General features: G+C 45.3%; 1 long non-coding RNA gene across 1 annotated transcript; it reads right to left on the bottom strand.

The window, feature by feature from the left end:
* Positions 1–17220: 17220 nt before the first annotated feature.
* Positions 17221–22166, bottom strand: LOC108513721 (uncharacterized). Its single transcript, XR_001881001.1, has 4 exons — positions 21924–22166; positions 19920–20020; positions 18497–18871; positions 17221–17399 (listed from the first exon to the last, which is right to left on the bottom strand). It is a non-coding gene; the product is annotated as an uncharacterized LOC108513721 (long non-coding RNA).
* Between the last annotated feature and the right edge of the window lie 447 nt (positions 22167–22613).

Here is a 22613-nt window from a genome sequence, read left to right as displayed (position 1 = left end):
AAATTTTTTTTTTTTTTTTTTTTTTTTTTTTTTTTTTTGAGATGGAGTCTCACTCTGTCACCCAGGCTGGAATGCAGTGGCCTGATATTGACTCCCTGCAAGCTCCGCCTCCTGGGTTCATGCCATTCTCCTGCCTCAGCCTCCCAAGTAGCTGGGACTACAGGCACCCGCCACCACACTCGGCTAATTTTTTGTATTTTCAGTAGAGACGGGATTTCATTGTGTTAGCCGGGATGGTCTCAATCTCCTGACATTGTGATCTGCCCTCCTCGGCCTCCCAAAGTGCTGGGATTACAGGCGTGAACCACCGCACCTGGCCTAGACTTTGTTCTTAAAAGTGTAAAAACATCTACTTTTTTGAAGTTTTCCCTTTTGGCAATAAAAGTATCATTATATATAATATGTCTTTCATACTTATAATGCCATTAATAGATACAGACTGTATCTACTAATGAATGTTAGAATATATAATATGTGTGTATATTATATTATATATTCTAACATTCAGTGTATATACATATACACACATATATTCTAACATTCAGTGTATGTGTATAAATATATACACACATTATATACTCTGATATTCATTAATAAAGTCTATATAGAGTGAAAATTGTGACATTTAGGTTCTTATTGACTGAAGTCATTTTAAATATTAGGTGTTAGTGTAACTTTTTGATTGTTCACAGACTATTCAATGTCTGAAGTTGTTTTACTACCTTCAAGGGCAAAATAAAATTCTTTGTACACTTGTTTGAGTTTTCTTTGTTTACCTTGAGGGTGAGCTGGTGAGGACTTAAAGGCAAGTTGAATGCATCTGGTTTCAAATCCAATGAGTGCAGCTCCCGGAGGGTGTGATTAAAAGGCATTTGTGTGTTTTTTAGAAGCACATTGGAGATCTTTCACAAGCCCTTAAAGAAGTCAGGAATAAAACGTTGCAGCTTCCCAGGGAGAGAGTAACTCTGACCCTAAAAGTTAAAGTTACATCCCAGACTTGGAAAACAGGAAATTTCAGATGGTTTTTGGCAAAACACACAGCTCCACTCCTTCTCTTGGTGTGCTGAGTTTTCCCAAGTCTGTGTATCCCTTATAGTGCAGGAATTCTCCAAAGGCCAACATTTCAGTTCCAGGAAGAGAAAGAGTATCAACAGCAACAACAACAAAACAACTTTACCAAGAGCCAGCAAATTACATTGTCTTGGTGGTTCCTCTGCAAAACTGCAAATTCCACACCCATGCGGCGGGGCAGGACATCTGCCGGACAGCTGGGGAATACCCTTCCCAGTGGTCGCGGGAGGCACTGTTGTTCAGGAAAGGAAGTTGTGTGTTTGTGAATGAGCGCACTTTGTGGTTCGTGTATTCAGGCAGGACAAACTACACCACAGGGTTGGGGAGGGCTGTGTGTGCTGGAAATGTATGCTTGTTTGTTCTGTCAGCTTCCCGAGAGATCAGGGAGAGCACAGATATATCCCTTTTTCAGTTCAGAGGGAAACACCCAACAACAACCTCAACAAACACAACAACAGCGAGGACGAAGAGTGAGCCAGAGATTCCATCTGCATGAAGTATGCTGGGAAAAGCCGGGCGAGGAATCCTGGCTGGTGAAAAACAGATTCGGTGCTTATTGTTTTGCTCTGTGAGTAAGTCACTAAAGAAATGTGGGCATGTGCCATTGGAAAGCAAATAGACTTCCACAAAATGTATGAATCACTTTTGTTAATTGTCAAAGAAAATATGTATTAAGTGATTACTTAGCCCCTGGAATTAAAACAAAATGAAAACAAACAAGCATCCTATGTCTCTCAATACTTTTAAAACTGAAGATGGCAAAATAATGCAAACCAAAGCCACCAGTGCATCTTGGCATGGTCAGCTGAGGAGGGCAAGTTTTCTGAAACCTTAAAAAGTATCTTGGTGTCATGAGCCATAGAGTTATTTGAAACGCAGCCAACCCCCCTCTATCTTTCATTAAGCCTCAGAAAGGAATCCAGGGAGCCGGGGTTTGTGGAAGTTAGAATTTAACTGATGATCCAGAGCTGCTTCTCCCCCATGATAGGTCACCGTGAATCAGAGTATTTTGTGGTTGGCCTATTCAAACAGGCAAGCACTTGGTGGTTTGTTTTTTGTTTAATTTGTTACCAGATCCCACAAGATATTTTTCAACAGAATTTCAGAAAGCATCTTGGGAAATCCACAAAAATGGCCTGAGTCATCTAACCAGAAACAGTCCACACCACATCTGACTCTGAATGCCTGGCTTTGCTTTCTTTGGGGATAAAGTTCTCAGCCTCAGTTGGATGAAAGGGCAGGGAAGTAGAGATTGATGTGGGGTTTACAGGGGCATAAAGAGAAATTACGAGCCCCAGACTATGAAAATTTTTAAGGTATCAGGAAAGTGCTCATGATAGAACCTGCCAGTTGCTTTGGTGCCTGGGATGGTTATTAAGGGTCAAAAGAACGTGGAGATGCTGTTATGGAAAAGTGACTGTGTTATGAATCTGTTGCTAAAAATGATGATTTCAAGGAGCAGAATGACATTCCATCCACCTATGACATGCATTTCACATTCGGTCAAGGGTTAGGACAAGAGTTTTTTTTCTTTCTTTCTTTGTCTCTTTGTCTCTTTTTCTTTCTTTCTTTCTTTCTTTCTTTCTTTCTTTCTTTCTTTCTTTCTTTCTTTCTTTCTCTTCTTTCTTTCTCTTTCTTCTCTTTCTTTCTCTTTCTTCTCTCTCTTTCTCTCTTTCTTTCTTTCTCTTTCTTCTCTCTCTTTCTTTCTCTTTCCTTCCTTTCTCTCTCTCTCTCTCTCTCTCTCTCTCTCTCTCCTCTCTCCCTCTGTCTCTCTTTCTTCTGTACAGCACTTTCAGCTCTAAACCCACAAAGCAGGTTAGCTTTCCTCTGGCCTGTGACCTAATCTTTAGTATTAGAGGAGGTACTGATTTGTTTCCTCCAACGTAAGCCCAAAGGGAATTTGGCTTCTTGATTTATAACAGGATTGGGTTTCAGGCTTCTAACAGTTAAAACCGGTCTTCAGCAGAGACTCAAGCAGGGGGAATGAAAGTTACACAGTGCGTGGATTAGTCCTTTGGTGTTTTTGACACAGTTTCTTTTCATAGGAGAATCTTATTTCAAATAGGGAGGCGTTTCCCCTTTTTAGAAAATGCTTGTGAAATGCATGACTCATTACGCCCTTGCAAACAGCCAAAAAAAGTTCTGCAGAGTCTAGGACAGGACTAAACCGCAGCAAAGTCTAATATTTCAGAGTCTTGCTGAAACAGCTGTTCCCATTCGGGTCCGAGAGCGGGTGGGAGTAGAGATGGTGTGGGGAGGGGGGGCCACTTCAGTTGCCCAAAGCATCAGCGGCTCCCTGTCTTGAACAGAATCAGCTCCAACAGGGAGAGGCTTGGACATGGCCGCCACTGACGCTGCCAGGCCTCGAACTCTACTGAGAGTAGGATTTTTCCCAGTCTCTGCCAGCTCACTCTTATTTGAGGAATTTGAGTTAGAGCAAAATGTGGGCAGAGAAGGAGAAGGAACACCAACACCTCAATTATTGAGGGAAAAGATGTGCAGGTTTTTGTAGCAGTGAACCTGAAGGAAACACTGCTTTGTGTCTGGCTCCCAGAGAAAAAGGCCGAGTTGGTCTTTCCTGTGAAACAGCTGAAGGTACCACCTTGAAAGCTGGACATTTTCCCAAATGCAGGCCAAGTTTCAGCTTGAATATAGTCATCCTCGGTATCCCTGGGAAACTGACTCCGGCACACCCTCCCTGCAACATCAGAGACTACCAAAATCCACAAAATGGTGTAGTGTTTGCATATAACCAACATACATCCTCCCGTTTGCTTTAAAGCATCTCTAGAATCCTTATGGATATCTAATACAATATAAATGCCATTGAAATAGTTGTTGTGCTGTATTTTTTGTTTGTATTATTGTTATTGTCTTTTTGTGTGTGTGTGTGTGTGAGATGGAGTCTCACTCTGTCACCCAGGCTGGAGTGCAGTGGTGCTATCTCAGCTCACTACAGTTTCCGCCTCCTGTGTTCAAGCAATTCTTGAGCCTCAGCCTCCCAAGTAGCTGGGACTACAGGCATGCACAACCATGCCAGGTTAATTTTTGTACTTTTAGTAGAGACAGGATTTTACCATATTGGCCAGGCTGGTGTCAAACTCCTGACCTCAAGTGATCCACCTCCCTCTGCATCCCAAAGTGCTGGGATTATAGATGTGAGTCATCACCCCAGGCCGCGTTATTTTGTATTGTTTGTTCCATCTGCGGTTGGTTGAATCCGCTGATGTGGGACTCCGGTATATCGGCAGCGGGCTGTGTGTTGCTGGCCCCGTGTTAATAGGTACCTGTGTTTTCCTATTTGCTGTTATGTCAACAAAGACACGAGAACAATCCCTTCTAAGGGTGACTGCTTTTAGCTTCAAAATCAAGAACACTAAAACTCCAGCATCCATAGGAAAGTATCACACAGGCTTAACCATATCATCTTCCTGAGAAATGGATGAAGGCCAGGTGTGCTACATGTCACTGAACTTTATCCGGGGAGAGAGAACCGGGTGACTATTGCCAGGTGGTGTTGGAAAGCAACAGCAGCCATCGCCATACCTGGACAGGGTCCCAACCACATGTGGGGAGTTTTCCCTGGATGAGCTCATGCCTACTGGGAGCCAAGGGCAAGAGAGAGAGGCCCCGTACTCAGCCCCACAACAAGACTTCAGCATCTCAACAGCAGCCGGGAGTGGAACCTAGTATTACTTTTTTTTTCCTGGTACGAGCTATGCACTGAGTTTCAAAAGGGAATTTTTGGCTAGGTGTGGTGGCTCCCTCTTGTAATCCCAGCACTTTGGGAGGCTGAGGTGGGTGGATCCCGAGTTCAGGAGTTCTAGACCACTCTGGCCAACATGGTGAAACCCCGTCTCTACTAAAAATACAAAAATTAGCTGGGCAGGGTGGCAAGCACATGTAATCCAAGCTACTTGGGAATCTGAGGCAGAAGAATCACTTGAACCCGGGAGGTGGAGGTTGCAGTGAGCCGAGATCACACCACCGCACTCTAGCCTGGGCAACAGGCTCTGTCTCCAAAAAAAAAAAAAAGGTGGGGGGATTTTCTAATTTATTTTTTACTAAGAAACACCATAAAATATTTTCAGAGTTGGTGTGTGTGTTTGTGTGTGTGTGTGTAGTCAAAAACCACAGAATAATTGACACATGCCTTTTTGACAATCTCGTATCTTAGGACCGACTTCAAAACACCCTGACGCTGTCCCCAGAGGCCTCCGACAGAGAGAAGCCGGGCCCCCTCTATAGAAACCCTTTCTTGGGAAGAGTCCAGATTTCTCCCAGCACTTCCTCCTCTATTCTCTCTGTTATTCATGCTACATCGGACGTCCCATGCTGCGACTTCCCCCTCTTCAAATGGATTTTCAACAATGTCTCTCTTTGCGGATCAAAACTTTTTTGGTTACTTTCTTGGTCACTTTTTTTTTTAATCCAATAGTATTTTAGCGGCTAGGCTCCCCGCCGTCTCTTGAAACTGTAGTGAGGTGTGAGGAAGTCAGGAGCTGACCCCGCCTGCATCTGCACAGACCATCCTTCTGTGGATATCAAAGCCGCCATGTCCCTCCCAAGAGACACAGCAACATTTTGTGCTACAATAGTTTACTGCATTTAGTATCCATTTGTCATTGAAAAGTAGCATTTTTTCTCATAGCCTTGGACCCACCCCTCCTAGGAGAACAATTTTCTGCATAAAGATGTGGCTTATCTTTGATGTGGACAGACGTCACTGGGCATCTCTGTTTGGGCCATTTCTTCTCTCCAACCTGCAAGTGTGAAATCCTGAGCTAAGGGCAGCGGGTCCCTCTAGAGAGGACACAGCAGTCATGACCAGACGAAATTGGCGTTTGGGTTTTCGAGGCCATCCATACACTTGGCCCAAGTAGATTTACTAACCCATCACCGTCACTGAAAATCCTCAACAGCACATTTTTGCTGGGGACAGCGAGGGGGAAGGATGGTCTGAAGAAGGAAATGGCATGTGTGCTCACTGTGCTTACGCTTGGTAGAACAAGAATGTCAAGAAAGGAAGGCCTGGCGAGTGAGAACAGGACCCATTGTGCTGGAATCCTGTTGGCGGCAAACAGAGAGTTTCAGTCTGTGGTGAATTCACACTGTTACTAGGCATGGAAAACAATGAGAGTTTTATGAGACTTGTTTACACATCTAGAAAATACATCTAGCTCCTTGAAGCAGAGTGTGGTGGCAAACGTCTGACATTCAGTTACTATGCACAAAACAGTTCCCTTCCCACAGGGCCAGCAGGTTCGGGAAGTCCTCCCGTATTCGAGGTACCAGGAGCCATAAATCCATATTTAATTAGCTTTGAACAAAATGTAAGAGATGATAGGCTCTTTGTGCTAAAAATGAAACCAAAACCGACCGGGTTGATTTATGTCTAATTCAGAATTGTAATTTAATTGAAACGACATCCTGAATTTTAAAAGTCTCTCTGGCAAAGCCCTTCCCACGTGAAATTCAAATTCAGAGTCTTAGGACTTAGGAATCTCCATGTTCTGATTCTCTGCCACATTGCTTAAGATGTTTACTCAACCCTCTTCAACAGCTTACTTCCTTAACTGGCTTGCTTCTCATTAAATCACTGCATTTCTTAGTGACTCAAAGTTATGAAGCTCAAGTTTGAATACAAACACATTGGGATTTCTTAATGGATAACTTATTTGATAGTCCTTAGCTCTCCTCTTCACCAGGCTCATGTCTATGGGAGAAGGCTGACGCTGAGTTTCAGTGTAGGCTGCTGAGGCAAAGGTAGAAATGAAAAGGTAAAGAAAACAATGAATTTAGAAACTTGTGCTAGATGGTGAAATAGAGATCTCAATAGAATGTGAAATCTTAATAGTACACCTGGAAAATACAGATCCACCATCCAAACCTTAGCTGTTATGCAAGTTTTACAAAGAAAAAAAGAGGAATTTCTGTAAATTAAAGCTTCTATCTTCTTTTACTCTAGTAAGAGCAAAAAATGAACGTAAAAATTATAAAATAATACAATTTCAAAAGTAGGTTAATGAATTATTTTTAAATAACTTGAAATATATGCATGCACTCATACATGATCAACTTCCTTCGGGCAGGATGCCCAAATGCTTTGTCCTTGCTAAGGTGTTGGTTACACACAACACAACACCGTGTGGCCACCCTGGGCGTGGGCATCCCTGCAGACCACAGCACAAGGTTCTCTGGGCCCCTTAGCAGTCGCCCTCAAAGCAGCCACTCCTGGTGTTCTTTACATCGACTTTCTTTTGCACGGCACGATGTCTTGAGGGTCCCCAGGCCATTGTGTGCATGGAGTGTGCTCGTCCCTCTGCGGGTGACACCCCAGCTTGTGGTGAAACCCCAACTGGTGGATAAACCGGCATTGCCTGGGATTCCGGTCCATCAAGGTGGCCACCGGCCACCAGGGCTTGTAAGAAATTCTGCAGGGGCTTCTCACCTCCTCACCTCCTACTCACTCCACCAGGCGTGGGAGGCAGCTTGCGTCTTCTCCTTTGGGGCAGGCTCCTTACCTTCTAAACTGTGACCCATTTAGGTTCTTCTGGATCCTCAGCGTTCCCACAGGCTATAGGAGCCTATCATGTTAGAGATGATCTGATTATTCCTCACTGTTAGGCTGTGTATGTCTCTCTCTATGATGTTTTGTATCTTAACCAGAAGGAAACATCTCCAAATACCTGAATATATACATTTTATATGTCTCCTTTGAAAAAGAAAAAACAAAAGCAATGATCAGGTGAGGTGACTCATTCCTGTAATGCCAGCACTTTGCGAGGTCAAGGCGGGTGGATCAGTTGCGGTCTGGAGTTCAAGACCAGCCTGACCAACATGGTGAAACCTCATCTCAAAAAAAAAAAAAAAAAAAATTAGCCAGGTATGGTGCCAAGTCCCTGTAGCCCTTGATACTTAAAAGGCTGAGGTGAGACGATCGCTTGATCTTGGGAGGCAGAGGTTGCAGTGAGCACTCCAGGCTGGGTGACAGAGCGAGACTCCATCTCAAGAAAAAAAAGAAAAGCAGAGAATTTATTTATTTCCCTCCCAGATATTGAAGGTGCGCAGACCTGCAGGTGGGCCCTGGGGGTGAGGGTCCCCTGCAGTCTGCCCCTCCCCAGTTTTGGTCCCAGCAGCCCTCTTTCCTCACTGAGCTCTGTCCCCTGTCCCCAGCACACGGGTTCCCCCACTTGCTGTGTGTTACCTTCTGAAGGTAAATATTTTGTACCACCCTGGAGTAGGTGGAGTCTTGTTTTGTAGAATCAGGAAGATTCAGCGATAACTGGAGATTGTCTGATACAAATAAAATTTTACCGTATATGTGAGAAATGGAAGTCCCAGTATTTTTAACCTATAGCGAGTATAGTGTAACTATTTTAATTTGGACTGAAGTGTTTTTAGCACTCTCTGGCAACTTAGAAATATTCATTTAGTCCTTTCTTTGTCAAGCAAGAAAACGAACTGCTGCTATGACAACAATCTTATTAACTGACCACAGAAGAGACAAAATAAAAACCGGACAGACATCACCCACGTTTTCTGCTTTTTACGAATTCTATTTAGGAAGCATGTGTTACCTCTATTATTAAACACAGTGAGCGTTGACAACAAAACAATTAGAATTTTAAGACAAAATTTTAGGAGAAGCAAAGTTTGGGTTCCTAAGCGATTTAGTTTTTAACACTTGGGTAGTAGTCATTTAGGTAAGTATTTTGAAGGTACAGTTTGAGGTGTCTACATGAGTGTGAGTGTGCACATGTTATGCCCAGACCCTTTATTCCCCGAAGAAGTCCACCAGAATCCGGAGTCAAAGCCAAGCGGCAAGGATCTTTAATGCCAAGTTTCGAACTTGGTCCCTCTGTTTTACAACATACAAGAGCGGCCCCGAATGATGCATGTGGCCCGCTCTTTATAGCCCGCATGCATACAGGATATGCAAGTTCAGAGCTTACAAAGCGAATTCTTTTGGTTGCAGCATTACAACTGGTAATTGCGTTAATACAATTAACAGTTTTCCATTTGTTCCCGCGCTTTAGTAAAACTACAAAAGGTTGTTGATCTTATCAGGGGGCTCTCTAGTGTGGTGTTTCTGAGATGTGTGGGGGGATGTGTTTGTGTTGGGCTCAGCGAAGTTGGGACAAAATAGGATTTGTGTTTGTACTGGGTCCAGGACTAAGATATGGTCGGCAGACACCGTAATTAGAGCGAGGACAGAGACTTTCACAACGTTTGCTCCTTACAATGTCCGGTCAAGTCTATAGATACCTAATTAACCTAATCGGTTAGGTCCGGCAAGGTCATCTTTAACATAGGCTGACGGGCGACCGCCCGGCGCTGCTCAGGGCGCCGCCCGGGACACTGACTTGCCTGGTGGACTTCATTTTCTGCCCTTTTAAGTTTTTTTCATTTGATCTCTTTCACACCACCACATCTAAATACGGAAGAATGCCCCTCTTCTACAAACTTCAAGTTATCAAACTGAAGTTCTTCTCAACTAATCTTGAGAATCAACCAGTGAGAAAAAAATTTTTTTTTATTTAGTACTGTGTGGGCCAAACTGGAATATTCTTAACACTAAAACTCAGTTTTATAAAACTATCTAAAATTCTTCCTCTTGAACTAATTTTTTTATGTTTAATTCTGACCCAACAAGGAGATTTTTTCGCTTCATTTAGCATTTTTTATTTCCTCCACCCCAGCTGTAAAGAAAAAAAAAAAAAAAAACAAAAAAAAAAAAAAAAAAACAAAATTGGAATTGGATTGGAAGCAGTTGAGGCAGGAATCCAAGCGGTCTTTTCCTGTAATTCCAGTCCTTTCTGGAGGGTTCTGCCCTTTCTTTCTCCTTCAGGCATCTTGTTCTGTCTTCTGTGAACCTGCTGCCCACACAGGAACACTGTTCCTCATACTCTGGGCTCTGTAGGCTTTCACGTCCATCCAACTGTGTCCATCCTGGGCACAGGCTGGGCACATATGCCTTAAACATCACTTAAAGGGTTGCCAAACAAGTCAGTAATCAAGACAGATAATATCTTAATGCAATTTTAAAGTCAAAACGAATGCAAAAACATCCACCATGAATAAGATATTAAAACCTTAACTCAAGACGAGGTTACTGCCCCTATTCTATTTATGTTTCCTGAGTCACTAACTCTGATAAATGCCAATGTCAAAAGATATATTATTCTGTATTCCATTTCTAAATTATGTGTAAATGTCGATCTTCTGTGCTTAAGTTATTCCTTTTATTTCCAGTATTTTATTCTTGTGTTTGGGGTATGATGGTGGGAGGGTCCTTTTTACACTTTTCATCTTTTGCTACTAGCTGTATGACATTCAGCAAGTCACATAGTCTTTCTTTTTCTCAATTTCTTCCTCCATAAGATGAGAATGAGTATCTACCACATAAGGCTATTGGATGGCTTGGTGGATTGACACCTGTTAAGAACTGAGAGCGACACCTTGCGAAAGTGACTACTGTACGTGTTGACTTTTATTATTGCTGTTTTGGTTGTTGCTGCTGCTGCTGCTGTCTTGACTGTTCTATTACACGTCAGATTCCTTTGTGTATCACCCATGGTGTCTGCGGTGAGGACCAAAAGACTCTCCCACGTGGTTGCCGTATTTCTCAGCATCCGTTCTCCTTCCATGCTTGGAATCATTTAGCTTTCCATTCCTGTAGCAGCTGCACTGGAAGCTGCGTGTTGTCTGCTTTGATGAACATAGCCTAGGATGCTGTGGGGTGTGGGGGCGAAGGCGGAAGGAAGCAGCTCCCGCCAGCAGGAGGGCCCCGCTCCACTCTCAAGCCTCCAAACCGCAGCACCTTTAAAGAATCCACTCAGCTGTGTAACTTGAAGAATTCCAGAAAGCAGCCCCCAGGGTGGCGCTGACCTAAAATTCCACCACTTATCTTAGGCTAAGCACTGCATTTTGTATTCAACCCTCTTTTCAAATGCCAAAACCTTTACTATTTTAACCTTGGCATAAAATAATTTGACAGGTACCTTGGAGATGGGGGAGTAGCTGGGATGAGATACCCAGGAGTTCAAGAGAGTAATTACCCAGCTCTTCAAGGAATATTTATTACACATCCGGTAAGCGTTCAGCTTGTACAGGGCTCTGAAGATACAAGGAAATGAGCAATGCGTTTCTTTCCCTCGAAAGTTAATGGGTAAAAAGATCCATGAGAGAAATGACAAAGTGTACTTGGGCTGCATTGGTCACTTCACTTCTTTGTGCTGTGGTTTCTGTACTCCGAGGACTTAGTGTACAGAAATGCATAAAGACATTCATTTGTTCCACGTACTGGCGTGTAGCAAGTCCTCGGGAAGTGTAAGCTATTGTTCTTATCAACCATAGGAGTAGAAACTTCTTAAAAGATCAATGAGCAAAAAGGATGGGTGAGTGGCCGTTGAGGAATGAGTAGGAGTTTGTCAGGCAAACAGGAGATGGAAGAGAAGAAGAGGGCTCAGGCATAGAAAACAGCAATAGCAGAAGCAGAGACAGGGGTAGAATAGGGCTGATAGGAGCCGCAGAGAGAGTGAGCCCAGGTTCCCAGTAGGATTTGCCCCACACTGACCCTCTGGTGACCACAGGGCCCCAGGACAGGCACTTCGGGATGGCTGGTGAGCAGCTCAGTTCGTGGGGTTTTGGAAGCGTCACAAATATACTACAGAGCCTTCTTTTCTTTCTCCTTTTCTTCTCCCCTTCCAAGGGGCACATTTCTCTGTTTATATTTTCTCTCATTCTAAAACAATGTTGACAGATATGATTATTTATTAGTTCATTAAGAAACATTTGTGGCAGTTGATATGGAAAACAAAGTATGTGATCCATGATGAATCAGAAAAAAACGTACTCACAATATATGTAACAGAGTGATACATAAATATAATGGAAATCTTTACTTTTATAAATGAATGTGAACATATTACAAAATAACAATGATGCATATATGTATATTTCACAGGAAGAGAGTTCAAATGCCCAATACCTGCAGGATAGTATGGTAACTCTTTGTAATTTATTTCCTCTCCTCTTCTGATGTTTCTCTCACCTCTTTTTTCTTGTAGGAGCTAGAGGATAATTGAGAATAAAGTCCCTGCTCCTCTCTGCTGTGCTAGACTACAAGTATTTCAAAGGTTGAGGCTATGATTTCTCACAGTAACACCCACTGCATTTAGGGCGATGTCTCAAGTGGCGTCAACACTGAAACCTTTCCCTTGTGTAACACATTTTTATTGCTCACTTCTATGAGTCAGCTACTGTTCTCGTTCTTTGAGATACATTATTAAACAAAGGAGTCAAAAATGCCTGTCTTCCCGTAGCATAGATTTCATCAGGTAGAATGAGGAAGTGGTGGTAAGGGACACAGTAGATATACGAGTAAGCCACACAGAGTAAGGCAGGAGAGAAATTCTATTTATGTCCAACAGCAACTATTTTGTAAAATAATATTTCAAAGGCTTGACATAGGAGGGAGGCACAAGGTTGAATCAGAAATGCTGTGACAGGATCTGAAGGCTAAAACCAGCATGCGTTGATGATGTGAATTTGCTCACCTTGAAAAACATTTCTTAAAATCAAATGATTCTAAAATTCTGGATTTGGAGGAGTCTGGGCGCGTTCAATGAGCATCATAACTTATACTTCTGGGAAAGAGGATGTAGAAGTGAGAAAAGATACAGACCCAGAGAAGAGGATTTAGCTCCTAGTCTCAGAGGCAGCCTGGTAGCCTCATGTTCCTCATGTAGTTGGAGGCATGGCCTTCATAAATTGCACTCATCCAGGGTGACTTCCACCCCCATGGAAGCGGGAAAACGTGGACAAACTACTGTTCTTTCAGAAGCCCTCACAAAATACCCAACACTTTCTTTTTTTACTCAAAGACATGTTAAATGTTTAATTAATTAATTCACTAATGAAGCCTGTAAGCTGTGCCAGGCATTGCTGGAATTGATGGGGGTTCATCCTTGAGTAACACGACAGCAACCAGTCTCCCTGGAGCTGATATTCCAAAAGGAACTTTTCCTAAGTCAAGGTTACAGCTGAGCAAACTCGACATCTGATGATTCCTTTCCCCAGGGCCCAACCTTCTGCCAGCTGGTTATACTGAGAACCAACAGGTGTTGGGTTTTTCCCACTCCATCCCCGGTCTCTCATCCATTCTTCATGACTGACGTCCTGATCTTGTCCTGGGAGACTGACCCTAAAGGATGGTACTAACCAGCTCCCTGGCTGGCTGTCTTCCTGTGGGGCTGACCAATGAAAGTCACTGGCCAGAGACAGGAGGACGGAGAAGAGGAAGGATGTGGTATTTTCTCTATGCTCTCGGAGCATTAATGCACGGGCAGCCCCTGTGTCCATCGAGGGTGTTAGTGGCCACTGCTTGGGTGGCTGCTTCTCTGTGGCTCTGTGTCCCACCGAGTGCTGGCAGCTCCATTTCCTTCCTTGCTCACCCCAGCCTTCCTGCTATTGCTGGGCTCAAGTGGCCTCAGCACCCCTTCTGAGACCCTTCGCTCTGCCCCAAAGTCTGTAAAGAGTCTTTCCATCAGTGTCTCTCCTCTGAACAGTGAGAGTGCAATTCTGCTGCCTGCCAGGCCTCCCCCTGATAATCCAGCTTTGCACCAAGCGTGTAAATCTTGGTGAGGAGCAAGGGGATGAATGCATGCTCTAAGTATGAAAATCTCAGGCAGGGCCATGCTGATGTACAGCTCATGTGGACAAGTAAACACAGAAACAAGAGTGTGTATATGGAAACCACCACCCACGTCCGTAGCCTATGGTGAGCAGCTCCCCTGCAGGAGAGCGAGTTGGGGATCCTATGAGTGTGTGTGTGTGGAAGGCACTGTGCCTTTTGCGCACATCCAAGAAGGCTCTCCTGAGAAATGGGCTTTTAGGAATTACTTGAGTCAATAAAGTGTTGGGCCCAATGACCTAGTATCCCCCCGAAACTGTGAAAGTCCAGAGGTAAGAAAGAGTGAGGATATCTAGTCCAAGCTCCAGCTGAGCCAGTTCCCCAGAGTGAAGAGGAGTGAGAACCTGTAGAACTGAGACCCTGGAGAGAAGGCGAAGATTTATGTCATTGTGGGGACAGATGTGAGCTGTTGCATACTTGGGGCTTTATGGAGAGTGTAATGAAACTCCACCAAAAGGCCAACTGAGGGGGCATCACACTCACATCTGTGGCTGTTGTGGATGAGGCTATCATCTGACCGGGAGGGGCTGGAGGGGGAGTGGAGGAATTAGCACAGCCTCCAGGCCATGGGGGCAAGGTCTTGAACGAATCCATCACAGGCCTCCATGTGAGAACTAGATTTGAGAGACAAGTAAAACAGGATTTAGTGCGGCACCCAAAGGTGCCTGCAGAACAAGAGACAAAGTCACCCTGAGCAGAACCCGGAGCATCGTGTTGAGGAGGTTCCTGATCACTTTAACAGGACCCTCAGGATCAAGGCACATCCCGGAAGGCAGGAGATGACGTCGGCCTCCAGCCTGTTGGGGCTCAGCTCTGTGCTGAGGCTTTTCGGAAAGCTTTGCGGGTAAATCGTTAGAAAGAATGGGCCACAGAGATAGGCACATGCGCTTGCATGGACGTATCCTTTGTGTTCGATGTTGTTCTTTGGAGTCTTCTAGAACTGGCTGTAATTGACCAAGTCTTATGACTGAAAGAGTGAGGCTTTGAGGCGACTCAGACCCAAGGTCAAGGGCAACTCTGCCCTCATTGGCCATGTGGCTCTGGGAAAGTGACATGGCCTTCGTTTACTAGTCTATGAGGTGGGGATAATAACAGGAAGAGCACAGCACTGTGGTACAAACGGATGGCTTCAGGTGAACCTGCTGACTCACAGCGGGTTCCCTGTGACTTCAGTTCTCCCTTGGAAGACATAATCCAAACTGTCTCGTGCTTTATGGGTATGTTTTCTCTCCCTGTCTGCTTCAACCCCCTGGACTTGCCCCTGAGCCTCCCCCATCCCCCCAAAACTGTAAATAGTTTGAGTTTAGGGGGATACCTTATATGTAAGTATTCCTGCATGAACTGTCCATCACCACAGGCTCTTAGTAAAGTCTTGTTGGATTGCATCGGATTGCTATCCACACCCAGCAGCCTGACCCTCAGCAAAGCTCGAGCATTCAAGATGATGGACAAGGCAGGTGGTTTTGAGTCCTGCTGGGAAGTTGGAGTGGGCTGGGAATGCCGGAACCTCATTCAGCATGTTCCAAAGCAGAAGCTCTTGGTCTTGACTGAGCCTTAGAATCACCTGGGGTGGGGTGGGGGAGGTTTAAACATCTCTGATGCCCAGGCCTCGCTCCAGATCCACCACATCAGACTCTCTGCAGGCAGGACCCAGGCATCAGCATTTCACAGCTCCCTGGCTGCCTTCTATTTGGAACCAAGGCTGAGAACCGCTGTTCTCATCCACAGTATCACCAGCAGACATGGGGAATTATGGCCATGTCATAAGTAACCCTTGGACTGTACTGCCTCTGATAAGATCTACTAGGTCATTGCATTTCTACAAGTCATTGATGAAGGGAAGCCCTGATCATTTTCAAGATCTCAGTCATGAATATTGTGGGTTGAAAAAGAAACATGTAGAAGACAGGAAGAAAATACTTTCATTATTTCTTATCCTCTGGCATATATTGAATTAGAAAACAAACCATCTAAATACTCTCACTTCAAGTTTAAATGTTTGTGAACTCTGGAAAAACAGTTTATGTATTAATTCATGTATACACTCACTCACTCGTTCAGCTACAATCTTCAGCAAGTTGTATGCGGATTTTCCACCAGAACATAAGACAAGAGGGCATTGCCTGGTGTTCATTTACCAACATGTCTCCTTCACCTGTAACGATGCCAGGGACACCTTGAGTGCTTGTATTATTCTAGTCAGGCTGCCATAACAAATGCTACACACCGGGCAGGTGAAACCCGGAAATCTATTTTCTTACAGCTCTGGAGGCTGGAAGTCGAGATCAAGGTGTAGGCAGGGTCGGTTTCTCCCAAGGCCTCTCTCATGGCTTGTACATGTGATCTTTCACTCCTCACAGGGTCATCCCTCTGTGTGTCTGTGCATATCCAAATGTCCTCTTCTTCTAAGGACACCAGTGTCACATAGGATTAGGGTTCATCCTAAAATAACCATTTTAACTTAGTCACCTTTTAGAATGTCCAGTCTGAAAATACAGTCACATTCTGAGGTCGTGGGGGCCCAGGGCTTCAGCACACGAATTTATGGGGGAGAGCAAAATTTTGTTTTTAATAGTGCTCAATGCATAAAAAATTAAATGAATAGATGAAAATATTTGTAACAATGGAATTGGGGAAAAATGTGAAAATTCATTTGGGGTGTTTGTTAGATCCCCAAAAGAGTAGGTTTGGGGTAGAAATGCTGGAAATTCAGTGGTGGTCTGGGGTGAGCTGCCTTGATACGTGATCTGTCTTCCTTGGAAGGCATGCATCAGCCCATTCCTTATAATTTGACAGAAGACAGTATCAAGGAAAACTTTCTCATCTCACAAAGATGGGAAAGAGGAAAAGTGATCTGCACCTCCCTGTGTGTAGAGGACGGCAGTGGTGCACAGAACAGGAGAGCCAGCGGATGCGGCCACTTGCCCTGCAAAGTTCCCATGGGCCTGTGGCGAGGGCGGCAGATGCTGTGTGACAGCGGCCAAGGCATCACCCGTGGTCCTGAGACAGGCAGAGAATGTTGCACACTTGGGAGCTGCTTCTTAGTCGCTACAAAACATCCGTCAGAAAAAAAAAATGTGCTCATGTCTTGCCTGTGTGCTTCTGCAACCTGTTGTAACCTGCCACTGTTTCTGCATAAAGTTTGTAATTGGACCACTGAGCCAAAGAAACCTGAAAAGCCTGCCGTGAATCACCAGGCACGGGAAGAAGGAGTGACGTCACGGAAACCTTGTTAAAGGTCCCCATGCACATTGGAGAGTTTTCGTTCTGTGCCACAGTCAGGAGAGGGAAGAAAACCTTTCCCAGGTGATGCTCCCTTGGAGGCTAAGTCTGAGGGTTTTAGGTCTTCCCTTTTAAAGAAATCGTGCACTATGACCAATGAAAGTGTATAAGATTGCATTGTTACTTTCCGACGCATCGCTGGACACACACTGGTGTCAGTCCTTGCCTGGGAAACTGTGGCATTCTGTACTTTATCGGAGTGCATTCTTGGGAAGCATTTGTTTGAGATCCTCTGAGGTCATCTAAGAGGCTCCCATGGCAAAGTGGCTGAAGATAAAAGTCAAGGTGAATCTGGCAGCTCAGAGTTTTCATGGGCCATTTACGATGGGTGTTAGGTCATCATCTTCGCCTGTAAGACCGGAAATTAGGAGGCAGACTGACGTTTAAGCAAATAATTAGTAGTGTAAGTAAAGTTAATATAAAGAAGTCAGCTGGACATGGTGGCTCACACCTATAATCCCAGCACTTTGGGAGGCCAAGGCAGGAGGATCACTGGAGCACAGGAGTTGAAGAGTAGCCCAGGCATCATAGTGAGACCCAGGTTAAGATCTCATCTCTACTAAAATTTGAAAAAATTAGGCAGATGTGGTGGTGCCGGCCTGTGGTCCCAGCTACTCAGGAGGCTGAGGTGGAGGATTGCTTGAGCCCAGAAGGTCGAGGAGCAGTGAGCCATGATCATGTCACTGTGCTCCAGCCTGGGTGACAGAGCAAGACCCTCTCTCAAAAAAAAGTCAATTTGAATGTTCTGTGTGTGTATGTCTACATGCCCATGTGGCATGTGTACACATGTGTATGTGGATGCCTGTATAGTACATGTGCCTGTGCCTATGTTTGCATATATGTACATGCGTGTACACATGTGTAAGTCTTGATGTGCATGTAGGATATGTGTGCAAGAATGTACATTGTCTATGTGTGTTAACATGTGCATAGTATGCGTGGGCACACATCTGTGTGTACATTGTGTCGACACAAGTGTGTGCATGCATGTGCAGCACGCTATGTTGTGTGTGCTGTGCATGCTTGCATGTGTATTGTCATATGTGTGCATATGTAGGCATGTCTGCGTGAGAACATGTTGTACATGTGTATTGTCTGTATGTGTTACATCTCTGTGTATACATACATGTGTGTATAAGCATGCATGGCATGGTGTGTACTGCCTGTATGTGTACATCTGCATGTGTCCATCTACGTGTGTATAGGCATGTATGCATGTGCATATGGTTTGGAACAGGGAGCTGCAGCATGACAGGCAGAGCATTGTTCAGAGAAGAGAAGTGAGAGAAAGCTCCTGAACTCCTCCTCAGGAAGGCACCAGGAAGCCTGGCCTCTGCCTATCAGGATCTCACCGCAGGGCTCTCCTCCCTACCCACACCGCTGTGAGTAGAAGGGGGACGTTGTCCCCACCAAGCCCCCGCATCCAGTTCTTTCCCAGTTGCTTACCCTTTTCTCCGCAGTCTCCTGTCCGATGTACAGCGCCTCTTCAAGGGTAGCCCCTGTGACTTCCATGATGGGGTGGAGCGTGCAGACTGAGTTTTATGGAAATATCTAACGTGGTTCCACTTTCTCTGTTGGGGCCACTGAGCAATGCATTGCTTCTGTGCCCTGTGACTTTATTTTTCTGTTTTTTTCTTCATACCCTGTTACTGAAGGTTCTATGGTTTCATGTACTTTATCCTGATAGCGTGTTGTCCACTGATGGTAGCTCGTTATTTGATTTGGCTCTGATGACGTGGGGCTGGGGTTCCCATTCTGGCTCCAGCCCCGGCTGTTTGAAATTCACCCTGCACTGCCTCTGGTTTCCTCTCCCTCTGGTTTCTAGTAAGGAAGCACCAGTCCAGTTTGAGCTTCACTGTCATCTCCACTCTCACCTCCACTGTCACCTCCACTGTCACCTCCACTCTCACCTCCACTGTCACCTCCACTCTCACCTCCACTGTTACTGCTGTCACCTTCTGATGGAAACCTGCTGGTTGTAAAGTCACCTCCCTCTATTCTCCATGGGAACACCTGATGACTCCAGATAGCCTATAATTAACGGCAGGGCTTGACGGGGGACAGAGAAACTCCACCGCATGTTTAGTTTTATAAAGAGGCAGCTGCATGGAGGTTGCTGAGCACAAGTTTATGCTGAAACACTCGCCCAGGCAGCCCTCTCCATGGCCTGTATACAGGATGAGAGTGAGGGCACTGCTGCGTTCAGGAACTGCCACAGGCAATGACTTTATGCAAATCATCCCAGGGGAGATGCTGTAGGCTCTGAGAAAGCCGTAATTACAGCTTCCACCCGGGCATTTTCAGTGATCAAGTCTTTGGAATGTAATCTTTCCAGGCCTTCTCGGAACTCGGAGTGATAAACAATCATTTGGGATAATTGCCCCAGAGCAGCCTCCACTCTCCCAGAGGCCATGGGGCAGAGATTCCAAGTCCCTGCCTCTGAGAAGGGGGTCCTTTGGCCACCTCCCTCCGAGGTCCTGGCCAACATGTCTGCATCTCTGAAATGGAGCTTTCCTCTCTCCTGGGCAGTTCGGAAACCGCCTTCTGGGGTAGGCATCTCCAAGGAAGAGCCGTGTCTACTTTGTTTCTCCCCTGCCTCTCACACCCGGTTCAATGTGATACCACAAATATGGCGAGCTGTTTGAAATAATTTACAGAACCCAACACTGAAGACAAGCTCCAACCTTCCAGGGTGTATTTTGAGTATTTTATCACAAGTGTCAAGATTTTATGCGCTACAGTATGCTCATGATATCCTCCCTGTGGTTTATTTTGAGCGAGATAAAATCTGTAGCAATTAGTTTCTCACAAGTCTATTTTATGCAGAAGAATCTGTGATTTCCTAGGCGTGTGATTTCTTTGGTTTTACCTTTACCATGAGTGTCTTCCTTCCCAGACCCCTGCTCCCACTTGGGGGTTGGCAGTTGTCCTTCGCTTCTGCCTTCTGGGCTGTGCTCCGTCCCTTAAATGCTGTTTGGGAAGACATCAGGTGCAAAGGAGGAAGCTGCTGTAGGTTAGTGAGCCATACCCAGGACCGAAATAGAAAAGTGCTGGTACCAACAGGAAATGAGAGTGTGTGCAAAGATGAGGCTATGGTTGGGATTTTGTATTTTAATCTTGTCTGAAATGTGTGTATTTCTGTCATGGGAACCAGCAAAGAGCATAGAAACAGGTAGCGTAAGACCCCTTAAGATAAAGGGGGAGGAGTCCATTATTTGCATAGAGCAGGTGTCTATGGAAGGTTCACTTTCTCTCTTTGCGTTGCTTCGAATTCTTCATTTTTACTACATTCAACCACTTGTAAACCCTTGGTCAAGCTGTTAATCGAGGCATAAATTCCATTGTAGGTATCCCTGCTATTGAAGGAAATAAAAATTCTGTCTCTCTGGAATTAGGAAGAGCATGCAGAATGTTGAAAGGGTTTAAGATAGAGTAATGTGTGTGAGAACGCCCCTTCTCAGAAAACCAGAAAAGACAGCCTGCACTAATTAAATGATTGTGCTTTCTTTTTAAAAAAGTTTCCAGTTTTACTTAAATAGGAGAGAAACCACAGCGGAGGAGGCACTCAGGGCCTTTTTCTTGTTTTCAGCAGTGGAGCAGCAGACATCATGGATCACAGGTGTCTCTAATCAGGCTGCAAGGAGACGTTTCTCGGCATTTCTGATGTTTCAACCCTACCGCACCTGCGAGGGGGAGGCTCCAGCCAGCCAGGCGGGCAGGAGGCCATCGCTGCTGCCACTCCAGAACCTCGTAAGGGTTTATTGTCTGCCCACAGTGTATTTGTCCAGGTGGGCACCTTGCGTCATGGGGCACTCTGCTTCTCTCTCTCTCTCTCTATATATATATATACACACACACACACACACATATATACACACACACATACACACATACAAACACACATGGTCACTGCAGTTTACAAAGCAAAGAAAAAAAGAAAAGAAAAGAAAAGAAAAAAGGCAAACCAATTCCCCTCTGTCTGGGACCCAGATTGGAGCTAGCCTGCCATGACCAGTCCGGAAGAAGGCGGCGGAGAGGTGGGGCAGCTTCCCAAGGCCTGGGACGTGCACCTCCATGGCAACAGCGGGGCTTTCCCAGGTGATGTCACACATCACATAGGATTCCTGAGATCCACCTGGAGATTGGCCGGTGAAGGATCACTGCCTTTTATCTTGTTCCAACTCTTTGTGCTGAAGACACACACTGTTTCTTACTTTAGCTCCGAGAGCAGTTTCTTTGGGATACCTAAACTGCTGGACTGACCTCATGTATCCTAGATCTTTTTACAAGGGGTAAAAATGTATTTTTAAACAAATGTGTTACCAGGGTGAAGTCTGAGGAGTTGGAAGGGAGAGAGACAGGGGCTTTGCTGTCCTGAAGTGATGCCTTTGCTGTGTCCTGACAGCTCAGACTGAGTTAGACAGAACAGGGTGGCGGTGGTCAGGGGGTGTCACACAGGAGTCGGGCCCCAGGGAAGGGGACTAAGGGAGGTGTCTGTTGCTTTTCCAGCTCCCCTACCAACCAATCAGCTCTTCTCCAAGGTGGACCTCCTGATCCTCCAGAACCTGCTGGGTCCCATCCCAGCAGCTGTCAGGAGGGAGATACCGTGTCCTCACTAGCAGCTGCAGGCTCTTTGCCTGTTTGTGGTGTCAATGTTTGAGTCTCCCCCTAATTCACATGCTGAAATTCTCACCCCAAAGGTGATGGTGTTAGGAGCTGGGGGCTTTAGGAGATGATGAACTCATAAAGGTGGACCCCCATGAGTGGGATTCACGCCCTTTTGAAAGAGACCGTGGAGAGCTCCCTCACTCCTTCCACCATGTGAGGACACAGTGAGAAGCTGCCATCTATGACCAAGGAAACAGATACTCACCAGACACCAGATCTGCCAGCACCATAATCTGGGACTTCTGACCTCTAGCACTGTGAGAAGTGACTGTGTTGTTTGAAGGTCACGGTCTATAGTGACAGAACACCACAGGGTACCCAGACATGGCCCCCATGCTTGCTACAGGAAGCCGGCGGTGGAGCCCTCTTCCCTCCTTGAAGTCTGGATGTGACCAAAAAACTGTGGGTTCAAATGTAAACAGGCTTGTTCTGTGAAGATGGACCTTTATTCTGGCAGATTTCAGCGTGACTTGCTTGTATTATCAATTGTGACTTAAGATGGGTGTCGCCAGTCCAGGGTGAGACAGTGGGAACTGGCATGGATGCAGCTGGGGGTCCACACCCTTCTTAAGTGGTAGCAGCTGACGTTCATGGAGTGCACATTCTGAGCCAAGCATTATTTTATCATTTTTCTTATTAATTCTCTTTATAAGTCTTTGAGAAAACTGCTCTTATTAGCCCCATTTTAAAGATGCAGAGATGGAGACACAGGGAAGTTGCATGATCTGAGTACCTTATGGCAGGTGCTGGCAGAGTTAGGAGAGGAGTCAGGAGGTTCCCGTCCAATACCTGCAGCTGCTGCCAAGCTTTCCTCCTTGCCAGGTCGCCACCTGAGAGCGGAAGCTGAGATAAACTTGCTCTCTGCCCTGGTGGAGGCTGTAGGCCCTAGAAGGGA

This window comes from Rhinopithecus bieti, unplaced genomic scaffold (genome assembly GCF_001698545.2).
Source record: "Rhinopithecus bieti isolate Rb0 unplaced genomic scaffold, ASM169854v2 scaffold_33140, whole genome shotgun sequence".
In the NCBI taxonomy this organism is placed as follows: Eukaryota; Metazoa; Chordata; class Mammalia; order Primates; family Cercopithecidae; genus Rhinopithecus; species Rhinopithecus bieti.
This window is presented reverse-complemented; position numbering and strand designations above follow the sequence as displayed.